We start from the raw sequence: 14905 nt of genomic DNA on the forward strand, positions 1-14905 counted from the left end.
GGTGGCCGTGGCTCTCGCGGTGGACGTACCTCCGGTTCTTCTTCCTCCGGACATCCACCTCCTTCGTCATATGCTCCGGCCCCGGTTACCTCTCCTCCGTCTGTTGTTGCAGCTCCGGTTGTTCGTCCATCTGTTTCAGCGCCGTTTGTTCCATCTGTCACAGCGTCGATTGCTTCCTTGAGTTCGGCTCTGATCTCCATCGAGAGCCTGACTGCCGAAGTTAAACAGAAGGCTACTCTAGAGTCGGCTCCATCGTCTCAGAAGGCGGTTAGGTTCCCTAACCGACCTGGTTACGGTCAATTGGGAAGGAAAATTCAAGTTTGTGCTAATCATTTTCAGTTGCGAGTGGCTGATAAGGATCTACACCACTATGATGTAAGTATAGTTTGCTCATAAGTTTTTTGTTGTTGTTTATTATGTTGGTAAGTTACAATGTGGTATGGATTTCTAGAGGATCAGGACTTTCTAACCAATTGCAGCGTCTCCTCCATCGTCTTCATCCGATTAAATAAAGCGAATCGTTCTTGTTTGATATTTTTTATGTCCAGACCTTTTTTCGGAAGTGCATTTTCGAATTCCTCCAAGGGGGGTGAATTCGGAGATGAACTTCTGAAAACACCACATTTTCTGAAAAATAACTTGATTTTGGAGATGCATCTCCGAAATCAATATTTTATATTAAAAAAAACACTTTTTCGGAGATACATTTCCGAAAACATCTTTTTTTTCAAAAAAAGTACGTTTTCGGAAGTGAACTTTCGAAAATAGGGGTATTGTGGTAAATTCACCAGAGGTGGCCAAAAAAGTTAGGAGGTGGGTGAAGAAATTTCCTTTTTTTATCGGTCCAACCATTATCTATCTTTGTTTACACTTCCTTCCTTTAAGCAAAAAACGCATCTAGAATCAAACTCTAAAGCATAGACAGTAGAAATCATAAGTCACAAAAGTTATGCTTTCACAGAACTGCTGCTCTTGCTGCCCACAACTATTGTTCCTTTCACTACCGTCATTATGATATGTTATGATCGTCTTCTTCGTGTTCAAGTTCTCTTTGTTAATTTTCATATATTTTTGTACCTTTTTTTTCTTCTTTTTCTTCATAAAAACTTATTTAGACCTTGTTACAAAATAGTTTTGATGTGTGTTTGAGGTGTGAAACATGTTAATGAATGTGCGTTTTGTTATATTCTATATGTTAAGTTTTGAAATCCCTTTCCAACTTTCTGATACTAAGTGTTAACTTTTATATTTGATAGGAAACTTATTTTCTGATGCAATGGAAATCATGTCACTATTTCGTATGGAATAAGAGCAACTTGTAATTTGTTTGAACAAATATAGTATGAAACATATTATTTAAAAAAATAATAGTATAAAATACACCAAAAAATACGATAATGGAGAATATACAGATGAATATAATATTTTAAAAAATAATAGTCTAAAATACACCAAAACACACGATAATGGAGAATTTACGGATGAATATAATATTTTAAAAAATAAACATTGTAAACCGATCAACCAAACCAAACCAAACCGAACCAAACCAATTAGTTTGGTTCGGTTCCATTTTTGAAAAATTTTGAAAACCAAACCAAACCAAACCAAACCAATGGAAATATCATTGGTTCGGACCTTTTTTCAACAAAAAACCGGTCCAAACCGATCCGATTACACCCCTAACCAGAACCATTTTTCTGCATTTTAAGGGTTCTATACAGTCCCGAATGCCCTATAATGAATTCCCTGCATCCTCCATATAGTTCTAACGAATTTCTAACATATTAATATAATCAGAACCACCAGCATGCAAGGATTAACACGAAAATTAGCATATTAAGCATCACATGTTTATCAATTATCTCACAATCCCTAAGCCCCAATCATAACCCTCACATGCAACCCCAAAGCATCTAACTAAGGACTCACCTTAGAAGGAGATGAAGATGATGATAGATCTTAAAGCAAAATGGAGATGATGATAGAAGCAAGGGTTGGACAAAATCTGCTGCATGCAAGTGAGCTTTGGACCAAGTTTGGAACTTTCTCCTCTTCCTCTCCCTTTCCACGTTTTTGTTTCTTCCTCTACTAAAACAAAATTCTGGTTTTGGAAAGAAGAGAATGATCAACCAAACATGTCCTAAGTTCTATTTAAGAGTGAAAGTACCATTATACCCCTTCTATTTCCACTAATAGGTTTAGTTAGCACAAAAGACCAATGAGTAGAAATATATATCATATTTATCCATCTTATTTTATACCAATCACATTAGTATTAATAAAGAGTGAATAAATATAATACCGGTTATTACAACAACAATGATGAACTCATAAATAATAGATTCTTTATTATTTATATAGAAACAACCATAACACCAAAATATACCATTCCTACCTAGGAGAAAATCTTACCATAATTTTTTTATCACAAACAATATTTCTTCTTTCTTCTGTGTGGTCTCAAAACAAAACTAACAAATAAAAAAGAAAAACAAAAAATGTCGACTGGTAAAAGAAACATCACAAAAACGTTTTTATTTTATGTTGCAAGCAACAACAATCGATAAAAAAACAAACAAATCATTTAGATTAAAAAACCAACAACAATCTAACAAAAAAACATAAACATTCAAATATCATATGATATAAACCTGAAGCAAAAAGTAGTATCTCATTTCAGATTTGAAAGCAAAATTAGTATTTACATGATCTCATTTCAAATATGGAAGATTTTATCCAACTCATTACAGATCTGAAAAATTACAAAATAAATATTTATAAAAAGCAACAAAAAAATAATCTTCAAAATAGGAATATAATAAAGGTTGCATCTTAAAAGACAATATTTTTCATAAAATGTATGGAATGGTGTAAAAGAGAGAACAAAACAAAAATGTATAAGAAAGGGATAGTTCAGAGAGAACACAAGTAAAGAAATGGATAGTGATGAGTGAGAAGCACATGTGATAGAGTAAATGAATGTTTAATATATTATTTTCGTTGCAATTTGAAAAAAGTACTAGGTAAGGAAACAGTCTGAGTGTATTAAATGATATAGATTTCAAGAGATAGTATGAGTCGGTTAGACAGATTCTTATTCACGGATAACTGGAACAGAACTTGGCCGAATTGCTCTCAGTGGTGCCTCGACAAAGGGCTATCCGATCACTGTCTGATTTTACTTTGTGATTATTCTCTAGACTGGGGGCCAAAGCCGTTTCGTATGCTAAACTGTTGGAAGGAAATGCAAGGATATCATAACTTTGTCATCAAAAATTGGAGGGACATCAAGGTATAAGGGTGGGGAATGTATGTACTGAAGGAAAAATTCAAAAGGATCAAGGAAAGTCTTAAGGAAGGGCACAAGTATCACTTTCAAAATTTCGAAGGCAGAATTAAAGAGGAAAAGGAAAAGCTCAATGAATTGGAGATCCTAGGAGAAAGAAACAGATTCACCGTGGAAGAACTAATTATCAGGAGCGAGATCTCATCAAAACTCCACAAACTCTCCAATCTCAATTGTAGCATTCAATGGCAAAAGTCAAGATCGAAATGGTTGAAGGAAGGGGATATGAATTCTAAATATTTCCACATATGCATAAATAAGAGAAGAAAATATAATGAGATTTTATGCCTCGACATAAACGGGAGAAGGGTTACAGAGGTGCAGGATATCAAAGATGCATTATTTGATCATTTCAGTCGTCAGTTTGCGGGCAGAGAAAATAGAGCAATTCCGGAGAACTTAACTTTTAATCACATTGAAGACTCGCATAATGAAGAATTGGTATGCAATTTTTCAGGAGAATAAATTAGAAGAGCAGTGTGGGAATGTGACGACGACTAAAGTCCAGGACTGGACGACGTCAATTTCGGATTTGTGAAAGAATTTTGGGAGGAAGTAAAACAAGACTTTTTTAGGGTCATGATGGAATTCTACAGAAACGGAAGAATGGTGGAAGGTGCGAATAGTTCTTTCATTGTGTTGATCCCTAAGAAGTGTAATCCGTCAAAAAATTTAGATTACAGATCGATTGCGTTAATAGGATGTATCTACAAGGTGATATCCAAAGTTCTTGCAAACAAATTAAAGAAAGTGATTGGATTAATCATCTCTGAATCCCAATCAGCTTTTCTATCAAAAAGGCAGATCCTAGATGGCATTCTAATTGTGAACGAGATAGCGGATGAGGCTAGGAGGAAGAAAAAGGAATTGCTTATGTTCAAAGTCGATTTCGAGAAGGCGTATGATTCGGTGGACTTGAATTTTTTGGATTGTGTGATGATAAGAATGGGCTTTTACGAAAAATGGAGGCACTCGATAGCAAAATGCTTAAAATCTTCGGCGGTATTTATTTTAGTCAACGGCAGCCCAACTAAAGAATTCAAGATGCAAAAAGGACTACGGCAAGGCGAACCGTTATCACCATTTTTATTCCTCATATTGCTGCTGAAGGCTTAAGTATGCTGATGAAAAAGGCAGTTGAAAGCGGCAGATTCGTTCGGTACAAATTTGAGAAAGGAATGGATCGATTCTCTCACTTGCAGTATGCCGATGATACATTAATTATTGGTCAAATATCTGGATCATCAAGGCGAATCTATTGTAGTTTGAAGTAATGTCAGGATTAAAGGTAAATATCAGTAAGAGTACGCTTGCAGGGCTAAACATTCATGATAGATGGATTGAAGAGGCGGAAAGGATCTTGAATTATAAGAAAGGCTCACTCCCTTTCAAATATCTAAGCCTCCCTATTGGTGCTAATCCGAATAGACTTGAAACTTGGAAACCTGCAATAGAGGCTGTTAGAGGTAGATTGTAAAATTGGAGAAACATGCATATTTCTTTTGGTGGTCGTTTAATACTCATCAAATCATTCCTTCATGCGCTTCCGGTTTACTTTCTCTCGTTCTTCAAAGCTCCAACAAGTATCATTTCTAAATTAGAATCAATATTTAAACAGTTTTTATGGGGAGGGTGCGAGAACACTAGAAAAATCAATTGGGTCAATTGGGAGAAAGTGTGTCATTCATATGAGGAGGGGGTTTGGGAATTAGAAACTTGAACCTGTTTAATCTGGCGTTATTAGGAAAAGGGAAATGGAAAATTAAAACGGAAAGAATCGGGTTATGGTTAAAAGCGCTGAAGAATAGATATGGGGAGGCGGAGGTTATGAGAGGTGCTGTTGGTAGCAAAGATTCAAGTTGGTGGAAAAAGATTTGTGAGATAGATATAGGATCATGGTAAAACTCAACATATTATTCTGTTATAGAATTATACAAGGGTTTAATTGTGGCTGAACCGGATCAATCTTCTATCCCTTGGTCTAAGGTTTGGCACAAAGCGATACCACCAAAGATTTCTTGTTTTGGCTGGAGGTTATTCTAGAATAGTCTAGCGACGAAAAACAACCTCTTTAGGAGGAATATCATAGGGAAAGGATCCATAAGATGTATCGAGGACTATGATGCGGACGAATCTATACCTTACTTGTTTTTTGAGTGCAAATGTTTTACAGGTATTTGGCAATCAATCTGCAAGTGGCTTCAGATATCTACAACTTTTCATAGAGAAAGTAGAGAGCATTTTTCCCAACTTTTCACGGAGGGGATAAGAAAGCTGCTTCGAAAGTCAGAGTTATATGGTTCGCCGAAGTTTGGAGCATATGGAAAGTCAGGAATGCCAAAATTTTTAGCAACAAAGATACGGTTCAGGAAAAGGTGTTCGACGACACTATTGAATACTCGTGGAGGTTGCTGTCCTCAATCAACACGGACGTGCAATTCAACTATGCTCAATGGAGATCAAATCCTAGGATTTTTCTTGGGCTTTGATTTCACAAAGGATAGTTTTCCATGGATCCGGAGTGGAACTGGCTTGCTTATGGTGTTTTTTCCGTAATATTTGGCTTCTGTTCGAGCGCTGGATTTTTAGCACAGTTTTGGCAAGACCAGCAGGATAATGAGCGTGATGCAACCCGGCTGTGTCGGTATAACATTTAGCTACAAATTTAATGTGTTAAACTTGGACATGCCGTCGATGAAGTTTCATGTTGATGGCCTTTTGCTATGTCGGCAATGTGCAGTGGCTTTGCATGAAGAATTAGGTGTCGGTAGTTTTTTTCTGAGACAAGTTTGATTATCTGAAACAAGATTTAAGGGTAAATATTCCAAGTGATATCTGTCGCACCCCAATTTTTGACCTACATATTTTGTTCATTTGATAGTATCGCATTCATATTTAGTGTGCATTCATTCATCGCATTTTTTTTTCCGCATAACTTGAAAAAATTGACTTTTTTATTAAAGTCAACAAAATTAGCCTTTTAATAGTTTAGATTAAATTAATTTTTTATTTTTAGTTTAGGTTTAATTTAGATAATTTTATTTATTCTTGTTATTAACATTTTTTTTTAATTATGATTAATTATTATTATTATCATTATAATTTTATAGTTTTTTTATAGTTATTAGTATATATTTATCTATGTCAAAAGATGGGAATAAAGAAAAAGCAAGTGGTCCCTAGACGTTGTTTGTTGTATCAGGTTCCCACATTCACAAAATTCCAATTACAACAGTCCAATTTTCTGCACAAAGACTTGTCCGTATCATGCCGCTACCACCCTGCTGCTACCCCAAGCCTGCAAATACAGCCAAAATTTGCACTAATCCAGCAACACAAAATTCTGCACACAAAAAGCATAAAGCTCAGTTAACAAATTGGTTCAAACGGATCAATATTTTCCCCCCAATTTTCATCTCAAAATTCAGATTCAAACCCTAATCTCAGCTATAAAAACAGACTCAACACAAGCCAGAAGGGGGAAAGAAATTAGTAAGGTTACTCTGCAAAAATTATGTCCATAGCTTCCTCCAAACTCTGCTCAAACCCTCAACTCATAACCTTCAAACCGCAGCAACAACACAAAACCTCACCACTGACTTGTATACACAAACCTTACTCAACAATCCTCAAAACTTAATCCTCTACCCATAAATACACCCTCAGTATCAAGTTACAAACATTGTGAAGCGCTCAAGTCCAAATCCCTCTTTGAATCCCTCACCATATCTTCAAAAACAAGACCCAACCTACAGCTTCAATCAAGTTCATTCAAAATCTTCATCTCAAAACCGAAACAACAAATACAACAACTCGACATCATCATCGCAAACCTCCAACACTGACGAGAACAACGGCAACGCAACGGCATTCAAAGTTCACAGAGATTGCTCACGAAGAAGAGAAACAAGTTCACCGTAGAAATCTTCACCTCCGAGAACATTCGGAGTTGGTATTTTTTTTCTGAAATTCTTTACTTCTATTTGTTCCGATCTTTATGACACTCAATCTGGAAATAAAGTTGTTGTTTTTACCCTGTTGAAATAATTTCCATTCTTGTAATAATCTTTGAATATCGCTATGTGTTGATAAGAGATAAATTGAGAGAGGAAGAGATTCAGGTCGTTGTTTCATTTTCTTTTTCATGAAATCGTGAGAGAGGTAGAAAACGTGGAGAGGGTGACCTGAGATCGTGAAACGAACTTGAGAGGGTGAGGAGCGGTTAAGAGGTGATTTGGGGCTAGGTTTCTTCTCTGAAACTCAATATCGTTCAAGATAAGAGAGTATCGAATCTCAATCCGACCCGGTTCAGCCTAGAGTACCAAGGGGCCAGTTTTTTTTGTTTGTTTTATTTATGGGCCATACCCCATCCGTTTTTGACACCCCATGGCCCAATATGTTTATCTTTCACTTTTTTTTGTTCTATAATTTTTTTATTTCATTTCTTTTTTTTATATAATAAAATGATAAGTAATTTCTTCTTTTAGTTAAAAGTTAGATTTCTTTTCATATAAAAAATCACAAAAATGTTTATTATTTATTTTAAGACTAAAAATATATATTCTTTTGTACATATAGATTTTTTTTCTAAGTATTTTAAAATGATTCAAAAAATACCTTTTTAATCTAATCGAGTTTTGAGTTTTAATGGATGAATCAAGGAGGGTTCGTACGTACTTGTACGAGTTGTCCTAAAAGTATTTGGGTGATGGCCGTTAAGCCTTTATTCGAATATTTTTGATTCCATTAAAGGCTCCATAAAACTCGATTTAATTCACCTCTTTTACAAAAAAACACTTTCTTTTAATCAAATCATTTTATCTATAATGGAAAGAAGGGTTTGTACGTACTTGTACAAGTTGTTCTTTAAGCATTTAGGCGATGGCCGTTAAGCCTTTGTTTGGATGTTTAAACTCCATTAAAGACTTTTTAAATATTGAATTTTTTTACAAAAAACGCTTTTCTTTTAAACAAATCAAATTTAGTCTATAATGGATAATGAAGAAGGGTTTGTACGTACTTGTACAAGTTGTTCTTTAAGCAACTAGGCGATGGCCGTTAAGCCGTTGTTTAAGTGCGTTTACTCCATTAAAGACTTCTAAAAAACCCGATCTAACAAGTTCTCTTTCAAGTATCTTAAGCGATGGCCGTTAAGCTTTTGTTTAAATACTTGGACCCAATTAAATATCTTTCAACTCTTCAAATCAATCTTTTTCATAACTTATGAGGGGGTTGTACGTACTTGTGCAATTTTCTCTTTCAAGCATTTAGGCGATGGCCGTTAAGCCTTTGTTTAGATGTTTGATTTCTCTTAACAATAAAACTTCAATTTATTCACACCTTTTAACTTTAAAACCTTTTCATAAAATGAGACACTTAGTCAAAATTCAAATGCAATTATACTTCCACATGTGAAGATCGAACGTTTTCCACTCGAATGCGATGATGGCCAAAATCTTGTCCTTATCTTGATTTAGTTATCCATTCTTGTAGTGATGCAAACAATCTCTTACCCATGTGCGCATAGTATTGTTTGAATGTGATCGAGTACCTCTCGCTAAAATCAACCAACGAACAAATTCGGTGTTTTAGCCCGAACTACGATTGCTCTGACTTTCCCATTGCACTAGGGAATACGTAGGCACAAGATACAAATGTCTTGGCGAGCACAATAATAAAAATCTTTTTTTTGTTTCTTCCTTCTTTCCAACCTAATAAATAAACGCAAGATAATAAGCTAACAATTGATCACAATAATAACTAAATGGGTCCCATCGAGTACGATGGAGGTGAGGGGTGCTAATACCTTCCCCTTGCTTAACCGACTCCCGAACCCTAATTTGGTTGCGACGACCATCTTATCCATTTTCTTTTCTCTTCGTGGGTTTTATCGATATTTTCCCTTTCCTTCTTGGAATAAATAAAGTTCGGTGGCGACTCTGTTGTACTCCGAATGCGTGCAAACGCGTCGAGTCACATTTTTACCGCTACAGAAAGTGGCGACTCTGCTGGGGACTATCTAAGAGAGTCAACCCTAGTTTAGTTTTTTTTGTATTATTGTTAGCTTTATTTATTTGCTTATTTATTTCCTTTATTGTTTGATTTCTTATTGTATGGTTGGAATATTTTGATTATTGGCACTTTATGGACAAAGCTCTACACCCGAGCTCAAGAAACACATAAGATAAGATGGTGGTTTAGTATTAAACTTGCTTGACGTAGTGTCAAGTGGGAGGTACTAATACCCCGCCTAGAGTAGGTCCTTTGAGAAGATGTCTTTGGTTAAGTAAGTTATTTGCTTGAGCGATGATGTTTTCAATTTGGATCGTTAACTCTAGGGACCTTTAGAAAAACCCTTAAACCATGACTTTTTAGGAAATGGTGGTTTCGCACCCAACTTGCGTAACGTAACTATTACCGTGGGTAAGTGCGAAAACCACACTCAGAATAGGCTTCATTTGAAAACATGGTTGTGTGGGAAGTTATTTGCTAGATGATCAAGTTTTCAAAAGTAGCTCGTAACTCTGAGAACCGTGTCTAGAACCTTGTTTGAAAGAACTTTAGAACTATCCCGTTGTGTGCCACTTTGTGCTGAGAAATCGGAAATTTTCTGTTCCATGTGATTTGAAATTCATTACATGTAGACCATACATGACATGATATGGCATACATCTTTGCATAAAAATAACAAAAATTTCATGCATTCATATTCATACATTCAAGTTGTCATTTCATATCGTCTGTCTCCATCTTCACAGTTGTTTTTCCACTGTCAAACTGGTTCCTTAACACTTGGGACTGGAATTATGTTTCAGTAAACTATGGAAGAGCTTAAACAAGAAGAAGATCAATCAACTAGGTCAAGAATCACAAGTTACTAGTGTTTCATACAAGATTGATCCTCCTCGTCACTGATTAGCCATTGGGCCTTGTTTCCTTCTGTTTGTAATTTCCTTATATTATTTTGTGTACTGCATTGAACTTTGTTTGTTCCTGAATGTTAATTTTAATGAAATGAGCATTGCATATTTGAATCAATCCATTTACATCCACTGTGGTTATCTTTATGCTTTATCTTTAAAAAAAAAAAAAAAAACAAAAACAAAAATATATCTCTTGTTCGCTTTTTTTGTTTATGCAAAGATTGAAGGGAGGATGATGAAAACGGAATACCCATAATTGTTGAACTGTATGCTTTCAATTAAAACTTTGCTGATGATGTACAGGCATTGTTTCAATCCCCAAACACTGGAGAAATAAGGAAGTTAATCCCTAGTCAACCCCTTTGAGCCTTCGAAGTTGGAGTTTCTTTTTAAACAAAAGAACCCCGCAATTTTAACCTGGGCAGGGTAGTTCTCAGTTAATTTGGTTGTGCATTCAATTTCACGAGAATTATTAAGTACACCTTTCAATAAGGGTTTTGATCAAAAGTGACCAAGATGGTTATCATTAATCGTTATCAAGGCAGTCACTCTTTTTCCAATATCAAAAAAAATTCAAAGAAAAAGCCCGCTAAGTCAAAACCTACGAAGGAGACTTAGGCAAAATTAGGGCATCCCGCTGACTGTAATCCTAAAAAAAACAGTTCAGGCAAAAGTTAGGGATATAATAAAGGTCAATAAATTCCTTGAACAACAATAAAACATTGTGTCTATTGAAAGGAATAAGTGATTGCCATCTCAAAAATTCCCTTGGTCTTTAAACCATCATCTCTATCATAGGTGCAATTCCAAAGCCTCTTGGAACCTGAATGCATAATTTGAGTTAACTGAATGTAGGACTGAAGTTCATCGCGAAAAATGGGGTGGGTACAAATAAATTTTGAGCCTATATCCTTTGTTTCTAAAACCGTGAACCAAGCCACGTTACAACCTTCAAAAGACCTAATTGAAGCAAGGTTTATTTGGAAAGCATACTACAACAAGGTTGCGTTAACCTGACTCCTAAAGATTTTTGCAAATTGTTTGTTTTACCATACCTTTTGCTTTATGCATCACTTTGAATGTCTAGACAGTTGTGTTTGGACCTTTGATTATTTTCTATACATCAATAACATCATTCCAATAATGATTTTGATTTCAAAATATGCTTTGAGCATTGCATTAAGGTTACCATTTTTGAATGAACATTTTATTTGCAAGCAAGTACTCATCTTTCAAGGAAGTTCAAACAGTCGAGAAACTTGATCAGTGATTCTATCGGGGGCACGTTACTTCAAGATCCTGTTGTTCAAGACTTATATTGGGGCATGTGTTCCCAACATTCATTTCAAAGAACTGAAGCAACGATCAGATAACAACCAGTCAATCAGGGGCAATCTTCTTCAGCAATCCCCAAACATTTTATCAGTCCTTCTCAAAAGGATCATCAGTATGACAAAACCAGAGTTGGTAATGTGCTTGTGTTGAGGAATCAGAATTGCAATCTTCCCTCACAAAAGAGTTTACCTCTGTTGTCATAACCAATTGCATTACATTCATCATTCACATATCATGCATAGAAAATTCAAAAATCATGCATCTAAACAAAATTCATACTCATTTACATCTTTACCTTGAGATCGAAGCCCAACTTACTTGGCATCTACCAAATGTTGTTTGTCCTTTCATTCAAAGCTAGTCATTGGTCATAATCTTTCTTCCATCTGAAGCCTGTCATTAGATGTCATAATCTTTCATTGTCGTCCAAAGCCTGTTATTGGATGTCATAATCTTTCATTGCCATCTGAAGCCTGTTATCAGATGTCATAAATCTTCATTGTCATCCAAAGCCTGTTATCGGATGTCGTTGCCATCTGAAGCCTGTTATTAGATGTCGTAACCTTTCATTGTCGTCCAAAGCCTGTTATTGGATGTCATAATCTTTCATTGTCGTCCAAAGCCTGTTATTGGATGTCATAATCTTTCATTGCCATCTGAGGCCTGTTATCAGATGTCATAAACCTTCATTGTCATCCAAAGCCTGTTATCGGATGTCATTGCCATCTGAAGCCTGTTATCAGATGTCATAATCTTTCTTTCATCCAAAGCCTGTTATTGGACGTCATTGCCATCTGAAGCCTGTTAACAAATGTCATAAATCTTCATTGCCATCCAAAGCCTGTTATCGGATGTCATAACCTTTCACCGCCATTCAAAGCCAGTCATCAAAAGTCATGTTTTGTGTTGTCATCCAAAAGCGAGTAATTGGATGTTACGATCCCCAGTAAAATGTTTTGGCCTCATTCAATGCCACTCTCGAAGTTATCTGATTATTGATGTCGTCTAATGCCACCCTTAGACGTTCCTACTATCTTTTTACCCAGAGTTTTATCCCTCTTTTCTAAGTGTCTCCATCAACAATTTGTCTTTTGTGACACTATATTCCTCACAGAATTTACAGTGTCTCATATCATATTGCATTCGAAAAAAGAGTCCATGCATTGCATTCCATTTGCATATGAAGGACAAAAATTGTGTACTTTGTATTTAAGTCTCTTCACATCTCCGATAGAAGAAACTTAAATAGGGGCATCTGTCGCACCCCAATTTTTGACCTACATATTTTGTTCATTTGATAGTATCGCATTCATATTTAGTGTGCATTCATTCATCGCATTTTTTTTTCCGCATAACTTGAAAAAATTGACTTTTTTATTAAAGTCAACAAAATTAGCCTTTTAATAGTTTAGATTAAATTAATTTTTTATTTTTAGTTTAGGTTTAATTTAGATAATTTTATTTATTCTTGTTATTAACATTTTTTTTAATTATGATTAATTATTATTATTATCATTATAATTTTATAGTTTTTTTATAGTTATTAGTATATATTTATCTATGTCAAAAGATGGGAATAAAGAAAAAGCAAGTGGTCCCTAGACGTTGTTTGTTGTATCAGGTTCCCACATTCACAAAATTCCAATTACAACAGTCCAATTTTCTGCACAAAGACTTGTCCGTATCATGCCGCTACCACCCTGCTGCTACACCAAGCCTGCAAATACAGCCAAAATTTGCACTAATCCAGCAACACAAAATTCTGCACACAAAAAGCATAAAGCTCAGTTAACAAATTGGTTCAAACGGATCAATATTTTCCCCCCAATTTTCATCTCAAAATTCAGATTCAAACCCTAATCTCAGCTATAAAAACAGACTCAACACAAGCCAGAAGGGGGAAAGAAATTAGTAAGGTTACTCTGCAAAAATTATGTCCATAGCTTCCTCCAAACTCTGCTCAAACCCTCAACTCATAACCTTCAAACCGCAGCAACAACACAAAACCTCACCACTGACTTGTATACACAAACCTTACTCAACAATCCTCAAAACTTAATCCTCTACCCATAAATACACCCTCAGTATCAAGTTACAAACATTGTGAAGCGCTCAAGTCCAAATCCCTCTTTGAATCCCTCACCATATCTTCAAAAACAAGACCCAACCTACAGCTTCAATCAAGTTCATTCAAAATCTTCATCTCAAAACCGAAACAACAAATACAACAACTCGACATCATCATCGCAAACCTCCAACACTGACGAGAACAACGGCAACGCAATGGCATTCAAAGTTCACAGAGATTGCTCACGAAGAAGAGAAACAAGTTCACCGTAGAAATCTTCACCTCCGAGAACATTCGGAGTTGGTATTTTTTTCCTGAAATTCTTTACTTCTATTTGTTCCGATCTTTATGACACTCAATCTGGAAATAAAGTTGTTGTTTTTACCCTGTTGAAATAATTTCCATTCTTGTAATAATCTTTGAATATCGCTATGTGTTGATAAGAGATAAATTGAGAGAGGAAGAGATTCAGGTCGTTGTTTCATTTTCTTTTTCATGAAATCGTGAGAGAGGTAGAAAACGTGGAGAGGGTGACCTGAGATCGTGAAACGAACTTGAGAGGGTGAGGAGCGGTTAACAGGTGATTTGGGGCTAGGTTTCTTCTCTGAAACTCAATATCGTTCAAGATAAGAGAGTATCGGATCTCAATCCGACCCGGTTCGGCCTAGAGTACCAAGGGGCCAGTTTTTTTTGTTTGTTTTATTTATGGGCCATACCCCATCCGTTTTTGACACCCCATGGCCCAATATGTTTATCTTTCACTTTTTTTTGTTCTATAATTTTTTTATTTCATTTCTTTTTTTTATATAATAAAATGATAAGTAATTTCTTCTTTTAGTTAAAAGTTAGATTTCTTTTCATATAAAAAATCACAAAAATGTTTATTATTTATTTTAAGACTAAAAATATATATTCTTTTGTACATATAGATTTTTTTTCTAAGTATTTTAAAATGATTCAAAAAATACCTTTTTAATCTAATCAAGTTTTGAGTTTTAATGGATGAATCAAGGAGGGTTCGTACGTACTTGTACGAGTTGTCCTAAAAGTATTTGGGTGATGGCCGTTAAGCCTTTATTCGAATATTTTTGATTCCATTAAAGGCTCCATAAAACTCTATTTAATTCACCTCTTTTACAAAAAAACACTTTCTTTTAATCAAATCATTTTATCTATAATGGATAGAAGGGTATGTACGTACTTGTACAAGTTGTTCTTTAAGCATTTAGG

Source organism: Vicia villosa, unplaced genomic scaffold (genome assembly GCF_029867415.1).
Source record: "Vicia villosa cultivar HV-30 ecotype Madison, WI unplaced genomic scaffold, Vvil1.0 ctg.000587F_1_1, whole genome shotgun sequence".
NCBI classification, from domain to species: Eukaryota; Viridiplantae; Streptophyta; class Magnoliopsida; order Fabales; family Fabaceae; genus Vicia; species Vicia villosa.